The sequence below is a fragment of the Physeter macrocephalus genome, chromosome 4, assembly GCF_002837175.3.
Source record: "Physeter macrocephalus isolate SW-GA chromosome 4, ASM283717v5, whole genome shotgun sequence".
NCBI lineage: Eukaryota > Metazoa > Chordata > Mammalia > Artiodactyla > Physeteridae > Physeter > Physeter macrocephalus.
Genome location: NC_041217.1, coordinates 86,834,893 through 86,844,429, shown reverse-complemented (window position 1 = coordinate 86,844,429; position 9,537 = coordinate 86,834,893).

Genomic DNA, 9,537 nt, shown 5'->3' with positions numbered 1-9,537 from the left:
ACACACAGACACACAGACACACACACACACACACACACACACACACACACACACACACACACACACACACACGAGTCTCCAGGTCTCCTACCAGTCCCTGCCCCGCCCCTGGCCCTGAGTACACACAGGCAGAGGCCTCAGGCCTAGAGCCCTATTTCCAGTTCCTCTCCCTCCTTGTCACTCATTTTCCTGCCAGTTCTTCTCTTGCTAATGAGAGGAAGCTTTGGCCAGAGAGAAGCTTGGAAAGGAAGTCTTTGAAATGGAAATGTTTTGACAAAATGATGGATTGTTTTCTGGGCTGTGCAGTTTGTTTCTTGCTTGCAGCAGCAGAAGGGGAGAATATCTCTGCACCGGGAATGGTGGAGGTTGCCCACGTCAGGAAGCCCTAGACAGCAGGAAATGCAAGTGAAACACACACCAAAGGCTGGAAGCCGGTGGTGGGAAGGTAGGGCGAGGGAAAGCCCCAGGCAGGCAGAGGAACATGGCCTGGATACTGCCCGGTAGCTCTGGTTGGAGCTGCGGGCCCCCATGGGCCAGGGTGGGCAGCAGCTTCCTGCTGAGGCCAGAAGAAACATCTGGTGTAGCCTTCGGCCATGGCCATACCTACCACCCTGCGGGGCTGGCCTCTGGGCCTTTGCTTATGCTGTTCCCTCCATGTGACGTCCCTTTCCACTTTCTCTGACCTGTGAGCTGCTCTTCATCCTTTAAGACCAGCTTAAATGTGCCCTCCTCTGAGAAGACCCCTTACTGCACATGACGCCACCTCACCCAAACCCTCCAAATGGCAGGAATACTCGCTGGCTGACCCCTGGCCACTCAGTTTACTTGAGGTTAATTAGAATTGTCACCTGTCTTGTTTATTAAAAAATATATTTTGAGTACCTACTGGGTGTGAAGCTCTGCTCTATTCACCGTGTTCCTCAGTGAACACAGCCCATGGAACCTCTACCCTCATGGAACTCTGTGGGGGGCACAGACTGTGGAAACAAGAAGTGTGTAAACTGCGTAGCAGGTTGGATGGCTTTGAAACCGATAGGTGTCGTTTCAGGGGGCTCCGGGAGCACTGTCCTTTATGTCTCAGTGCAGAAAGAATTCAGTGAGAGGCAAAGGGATAGATAAGTGATTTATTAGAATAGGACGCTTGTGAGGCTTACAAGCGGGCAGGCAAGCGTGTGCTGCCCCGAGTGCTTAGTGGGTTACATTTTTATAATCAGAAGAAGACAGGGGAGGGGGAGAAGACCTTCTTTGTCTTTCCTGAGTAGATGTCACGTTTCCGTAAATGATTGTTTTTTGTGTGTGTGCCCATCACTGGGCAGGTTGTAGGCCTTACTCTCCACTATTGTTTTATTGTTTTTAGGGCATTGTGCAAAGAGCATGTCCTAGGGGTCAAAGAGCATGTTTTGGGGGGGGTCATTAACTTATTGAGCTCACTGGGCGGGATATAGGTCTCATGCTACCATTGTTTTGTTGTTTTATTGTTTTGGAGCATGTCTCGTGCCTCTGTTGCATGATTTTGTGCTAATCAAGTTAGCTTGATTTTGTTGTTAAGCAAGCCCATCTGGCTCTGATGTTAAGTGACAAGTTCTGCTTTATGAGTCAAGCAAGGCCGCATCGTTTCAGGATTTTCCCATGACTTTCTGGAGTGATCATTAATCTTACTGTGGTCTCCCAAAGCCCCTTAAAGTTCCCTCTCTATCTACAATTCCCTAATGGGGTTTGTAAGCTGATTATTTGATTATCCTACTCAATCCCTATCAGTCTGAAGCTCCAAGGGAGAAAGTAGAGCCGGATGAGATGATGCAGTGCTGCGGGGAACACGCTTGCTCTAAAGTGAGGTGAGAAGGGTAGGCTCCATGAGAAGGTGATGTTTGAGCAAAGACATGCAAGAGGTGGGAAGGCATGTGGATATGCGAGAGGGACAAGCATTATAGGTAGAAGGAACAGTGTGTGAAGATTAATCAGCACTTAACCAATAGAAGTTGTTGGTAGATAATTAAGGATACATTATTTTTTGCTCACGCCTCTTATGTTTCTAAAGAGATGACCCTGTCTTTGAGGGCAATAATCATGTCTCAATCCTTTTGCATCCTTCATAGCACTTATGTGTTTGGCACAGAGTAATTGTTCAGAAGGTGTTTGTTGAACAAATAAACACACTCCAGAGTGTCCTCTAAACGCTTAAGAGCATGAGGTAGCTAAGCACTTGTCCTGGAGCGCCCTCTAGTGACGTAATCTCAAAAGCCAACTTTGTATACATTCTTTTGTATCTGGCAAGATTCCTCCTTATCACCCCAGGCCAACCAAACAATAGAATTCACTCAGTGCCTACTATGTACAGGGCACGGTGCCAGCTTCTGCAGGAGGCCCTGACTCACAGGAGATGTGGTCCCTGCCCTCAAACCCCTCACTCACAGGACCTCTCGCTGGTTAGCCTTTCCCTTCTCAGTCTTTGTTTTTTTGGGGATCCTCCATCTCCATCTTTCTGGATCATCTGTCATACCAGAATTACATTTTGAGCTGGCAGGTGAGGATGTGCCGAGTGTGTGCCTGAGGGGCTTGGGGGCGGTGTTAGCCCTTCCAGGTCGGCCAAACAGCCCTCCACCCCAAGGATTGCCAGCTCCAGGGAGCTTGGTGAGCAGCGGGGACCTGCTGCACAAGATACTCCCTGGGGTCGGGCTGGGGCTGGTAAGATGCAGACCAAAGTTGTCTCCCCGTTCTGGCTTGTGGAGCTGTGCCTCCTTTTTGGAGACTGCTCCTGCCCTTCGCACCTCGTCTGGGCGAAAATAAAGTTCCATCGGAGGTGCTGGGCCTCCCCTGTTTTGTCCTTGTCCACCCCTCTGGCTCGGACCACGAAACCTAAGAGTCTCTTTCTTTCGCAGGGCGCCGTCTAGCATCGAGACCAGAACAGCTGTGTCCTTGTAGCTTTACTTTTAGGGCCTGTGAGAAGCATCAAGGAGCTTCCTGGGTAGGGGCAGCCATACCTCCTGCAGCTTTGAACTGTGACCTGGGAAGTCCTGTAAGCCAGGCCCTCCCGTGGAAGCACCAGATCTCAGCCAAGTTTCCCAGATCAACTCCCTGGGGGGCATTTCTCATCAAGAGAGTCATTCATGAGCAGTGGAGTGGACTGTAGGCAAACTGGCTGTCCGATACCTAGGCTTGTGCCCCTGGGACTCCCAGGGTCACTCTGGTGGCCAGTCTCTTGACCTCAGCTCCTAAGACAAAGAGGCAGGCAGGCCTAGGCTGGAGGGATGCTGGGGCCAGAGCTCTAGTGCCTGCACCTGCGACCCTGGTGGGTTTGGAAAATATGCAAAGAATAGAGAATCTCGAAGCACTTTCTTGAGTCCATTTCCAGGGAGTCCCAGACACAGACCAGTTAGGAAGAGAACCTGAGATCTGAGAAGCTTCAGGAATGAGAGACCTACTGACAGGCTAGGGCAGAAGGCGCCATATGGATATTCTAGTCACTGGTGGGCTATGGATTTGGACTGTATTTGAAGGATTTATTTAGACACAGGTGGAAGAGGAAGGGCTTTCTGCCACCCACAGGGTGCTCCCTTGCAAAGTTCACTGGGCACTTGTGCATGTGTCTCCCAGGCCTCTTTGTCTCCTCTGACCACTCAGACCTCTACGTCTTCTTTGCCTTGAGAGGTGTCTTAATCCGGTAGGGCTGCCGTAACAAAATACCACAGACTGGGTGGTTTAAACAACAGAAATTTATTTTCTCTCTTATTTATTTATTTATTTATCTGGAGGCTGGAAGTCCAGGGTATTTAGACACAGGTGGAAGAGGAAGGGCTTTCTGCCACCCACAGGGTGCTCCCTTGCAAAGTTCACTGGGCACTTGTGCATGTGTCTCCCAGGCCTCTTTGTCTCCTCTGACCACTCAGACCTCTACGTCTTCTTTGCCTTGAGAGGTGTCTTAATCCGGTAGGGCTGCCGTAACAAAATACCACAGACTGGGTGGTTTAAACAACAGAAATTTATTTCTCTTGGTTCTGGAGGCTGGAAGTCCAAGATCAACGTGTCAGCAGGGTGGGTTTCTCCTGGGTCCCCTGTCCTTGACCTGCAGATGAGATGGCCACCTTCTTGCTATGTCCTCACATGGCCTTTCCTCTGTGCCTGCACATTCCCAGGTATCTCTTCCTCTTCGTATTAAGGACACCAGTCATATTGGATTAGGACCCCACTCTTAGGACCTCATTTAACCTTAATTGCCTCTTTAAAGGCCCTGTCTCTAAATACAGTCCCAATGGGGGTTAGGGCTTCAACATATAGATTTTGGAGCGACACAGTTCAGTCCATAACACGTGGCATCCTGAAGGGGTGTCCTCTCTTCCCCACTGTGTCTGTCAGCCCCGCATCACCCAGCTACTCATCTGTCCTACCCCATCCAGCCCTGAAAAGTAAATACCAACCCCCTCCCTGGGCGGCAGGGAGGCTAAAGCTGCCTTGCCTGCTTGGAAACACTGCAGCTCCTTCTGGGACTGGTCAGGCCTCGAGGGGGTACAAGTACTAGGTGGGATGCAGCATGTCTCCCCCAACAGGGGCAGAAGGACACTGAAAAATCCCTTGCCCCACTGGAGTTTCCTGAGCTAGAGAGGTGGAAGAGGGTGACACAGGGGACTGTGGCCTTTCCCACGCAGCTGGCGGCCCTGGCCTGACGTCTGGGACAAATATTCTGGGAATTTGCCTGGGCCTTGTCAAAGCGAGCGCTCTCTTACTCTCTCATTAAATATTTATGTAACATACTTAGTACTAGGTGCTAAAGCCACGGTGGTGAGCAAAACACAACCTTCACCCTCTTAGAGCTTTGTAGGGGTGCCAATTATCAGCTTTATCATGGTGAGATTTATTGGGAGACACTATGTTTTAGAATTTAAATACTCTGTCCCATTGTTCTTTCAGTTGATTGCGGTGTCCTAAAAAACCTGGTAATTCCAAAATCAAACTCCATCTGCCAGACTGTTTCTTAGGCCAATGAGTGTCCCAGTTTTTAGTCGAGAAGGTATGGTCCCCATTCAGCCTGTGCTTCAGAGCCCCTGAGGTGGAGTGTGTCTTTGCATGGAGGAAAGGGGAGCAGGCCTGGCACCTTGAAACCTCACCCACTCAGCTGCTCTTCCAGCATGCCCTACGCTGGCTCATGGAAGCCCTTCCCTCCCTGGGGCTACTCCTGATGGGCCACCTGGACTTCACCAGCCTCTGGAAAGGGCCCCAGAGGAGATGTCATTTTTATAGTCCCAACAGGTTTCGAGGGAGGATCTGAGAGCTAAAGCCAGAGGGCAGCCGAGAGCTGTGACGTGATGGGGACATCTGGGAAGGGAGAGTTTCTGCAGGCTGCTCCAGCAGAGGCTCCACAGGGCTCTGGGGCCCAAACTGGGCCTGGCAGGCTGGGGAAGAGGCACCGCCTCTAGGATTTGCCTTGAAGCTTTGGGCAGCTTTGACTGTCTCCTTAGATCCATTGGTGGGCAGCCCCCAGCGTCTAAGACCCTGGAGCAGATGACTCTCACGTTAGGCCTCCTGGCACTGCAGAGGATGTCTGGGGTTGGGGTGGGGTGGGGTGGGGGGTGCCCTAAAGGCTGTGACTTCAGTCTTTGATGAAATAAGACCTGATCCTCCAGGGTGGGCCTGGTTCCGAGGCTCTCTCACTGGACAGCAGAGGCTGGACCTTGCTGGCAAGTCACCTCTTCTTTGGGGGTCTCTGATAATCACTCCTGCCATCACCACGTGTTCCCCAGTTAAAGGTGCTGCTCCCTTTAACTCTCGGGCTCAGGTAGGGGTACACGGCTCTAGTGCACAGGCTCTGGATGACACAAAGTGGAGTAAACAAGAGTGATATATCCCCAGGTGGTCAGGTTTAAGAGCTATGTGTTGACCCACTCTATCTCCTGGCTGATTTCTTTATAACAGATACCAGCTGTGTTAGTTGTCTATTGCTGTTGCTACAAATTAGCACAAATTTAGTGGCTTGAAACAATACAAATGTATTATCTCATAGTTCTGGAGGTTGGAAATCCAAAATTGGTCTCAGTGGGCTAAAATCAAGGTGTCAGGAGAGCTGCCTTCTTTCAGGGAGCTCTAGGGAGAATTGATTTCATCGCCTTTTCCACTTACTAGGCTGCCTGAATTCCTTGGCTCATGGCCTCCTCACTTCGACCTCTGTTTCTGTTGGCACATCTCCTGACTCTGACCTCCTGCCTCCCTCTTATAAGGACCCTTGTGGGTCCCACCTAACCCAGGATCACCTCCCCCACCTCAAAATCCTTAACTTAGTCACATCTGCAAAACCCCTACTGCCATGTTTTGTTTTGTTTTTTAATTTTATTTATTTTTGGCTGCGTTGGGTCTTTGTTGCTGCACGTGGGCTTTCTCTAGTTGCGGCGAGAGGGGGCCACTCTTCGTTGCAGTGCGTGGGCTTCTCATTGTGGTGGCTTCTCTTGTTGTGGAGCACGGGTTCTAGGCACGCAGGTTCAGTAGTTGTGGCTTGAGGGCTCAGTAGTTGTGGCACACGGGCTTAAGTTGCTCCGCGGCATGTGGGATCTTCCCGGACCAGGGCTCGAACCCATGTCCCCTGCATTGGCCGGTGGATTCTTAACCACTGTGCCACCGGGGAAGTCCCCCTATTGCCATGTTAAAGTAACATATTCAAAGGTTTCAGGAAATAAGGTGTGGACATCTTTGGGGACCATTATTCTGCCTCCATGTCATCTTATTGCCCTCTGCCCTGAAGCTCATGTCCAGATAGTTTCCCTCCTTGAGGTCTGGATCCAAGAAAGGGAGGTTGTAGTAGAGGCAGGGGCCCCCTCCACCTGCCCAAGACCCTCCTTCTTGGAAGACTGACAACGAGAATCCAGTTCCTTCAGAGAATACCTTGTCCTCTTCCTCACTGGGTGACCTTTCTCTATGGCTGCTGCAGGACCAGTTCATTAGAATACCATCAAGTACTCCCAACATCAGCACCCCTGCCCCCCAAATCATAGCAGGATAATCTCCTTACAAAAACTCGGAGAGCCAAGGACTGAAGCTAAGACATCGCAGCTGGACACTTGTTCCTCAAAATCCCATGCCCCATCCACCAAGCCTGCTGTTTTCTTTACTAAGAATTGTTTCTATGAAGGGAAGGAGAATATTGGCATATAGATATCTAAGTTGGGGAGAGGGTACCACTGTAGGGGGAGGGAAGGAACTACCTCCAGAACCTCGAACTGCCAATGCCAAGGTGTCCCCCTGAGGTCCCAGGGCTGGTACCTGAGTCCATCTGGGGCTTAGACTTGATTCCAAGTCCTCAGGGAGTATCTGGTCACCAAAGTCAAGAGACTGGGGAAGATGGAGCTGCCTTGACACTAAGTTTTAGAGAAATAAATAGAAATGCTTTCTTCTCACTGTACATTGTAATTGTATGGAACTTCATTCACTTGAAGTGGTACTGTCTTGATAGAGAAACAAGTTTTTAAAAGTTTAGATAAATTTGAGGATGTCAGACTGGGTTCAGCTCCATCCTTGCCATTCATTAGGCCATGTGATCATGACATTTCTGGGCCTCAGTTTTCTCAGCTGTAAAATGGGAACACATAAGAACTACTCACTGAGGGGCTTCCCTGGTGGCACAGTGGTTATGAATCTGCCTGCCAATGCAGGGCACATGGGTTCGAGCCCTGGTCCAGGAAGATCCCACATGCTGAGGAGCAAATAAGCCTGCAAAACACAACTACTGAGCCCATGTGCCACAACTACGGAAGCCTGAGCACCTAGAGCCCGTGCTCTGTAACAAGAGAAGCCAGTGCAATGAGAAGCCCGTGCGCAGCAACGAAGTGTAGCCCCCCGCTCGCCGCAACTAAAGAAAGCCCGTGCTCAGTGACGAAGACCCAAACGCAGCCAAAGGAAAAAAAAAATTTAATTAACTAATTAAAAAAAGAAAGAACTACCCACCGAGGACAGTAATAAGGAAAAAGTAAGATAGTGAATGTGGAAGTGCCTTGTACAAAGGGATATGCCATGAAGAATGTTATTATTAAAGGAATGTAAGCACGCTGGGAAGTATTTAACACCTGGGAGTTTGGGGACCAGGAGGACAGTTATACCTTTAGACAGCCAGTACCTTGGTGGCAGAGAACTGGGCTGACTGGCCCAAGAGTCATCTGGATGTGGGAGACCTTATATTTTCATGTGGTTTCTATTCCCTTATGCTCCTCTCCTTCTAATCATCCCTCCCCTGGTCTAGCTCCACTTTGGCAAATGAGAAAATATCCTATGAAATGCTTTACCCTGTGTGATTGACAGCCTTCCAAAATCGTCTCCAATAAACCCTGCTTCCATGTATTCACACTCTTGTGTAATCCCTCCTCTGGAGTGTGGGCTGGATCTAGTGAATTGCTTGTAACAAATACCTGAAAGTGATGGGGTATCAGTTCCGAGGCAGAATTGCAAAGACTGTGGATCACGCCTTGCTTGCCTCCTATCCTGCCTCTCACCTGCTCACTCTGAGGAAGCAGATTGCCTTTTTGTCAGCTGCCCTATGAAGAGGTTCACAAGTCAAGGAACTGAGGGCGACCTGCGGCCAACAGCCAGAGAGGAATTGTCCCCCTCAGTCCAGCAGTCCTGGAGAAACCAAGTCTTGCCAACGAGCACATGAGTGAGCTTGGAAGCAGATCCCTTCCCCCATTTGAGCCTCAAGGTGACTGCTGCCGCATTGGCTGACACCCGGGTGCAGCCTCATGAGAGACCCTGAGCCAGTGGGCCCAGCTAAGCTGCGCCTGGGTTCCTGACCCACAGAAACCATGAAATAATAAATGCATATTGTTTTAAACTGCTAAATTTGGGGGAAATTTGTTATGTGGCAATAGATAGCCGTGTAAAGTGTCGTTCAACACTAAAGAATCACAGTGTGTCATTACAATTCTAGTTTAGTAAATACAACTGAACATTGCCTCTGTGCCAGGAACATAGTACTGGGGCTTCTCAGGCTATGGAGATGAGCCAGGCAAGACCCCGCTCCCCAGGAGCTCACAGCGGAGGAGGCGGTAGGCATGGAATGGGCAAGGAGGGGGTGGGGGCGAGGCAGAGGAGACATCAGAACAAGCTGCCGGGAGGGAGGGGTGTTTGGAGTGGGCTGAAATGATAGAAGGTACAGCTAGACCCAGAGAGGGTGAGTGGCCTCAAGTCACACAGCTAATCCACACAGATCCGCTGGGCTGCACAGGAAGCACAGAGCAAGGGTCTCCCCACATTTTCTGGGCAAATGGAACACAACCCAGACAAAGGAATAAGGTGATGCTGAAGAAAAAAATAACTGCTCTTGCAGAGCTTTGTTTCCTGGGGGAGTGGGGCAGAATTACGGGGTATGGCTGTGGGAAGAGTGGGACGTTGACAGAGCTTGGGTCCCCCGCCTCCAGGTGCGACAACAGAGGCAGAGCAAGGGTGTGTAAGTCATCCTGCCAGAAACGGCTTTTTTTTTTTTTTTTTTGTGGTACGCGGGCCTCTCACTGTTGTGGCCTCTCCCGTTGCGGAGCACAGGCTCCGACGTGCAGGCTCAGCGGCCAT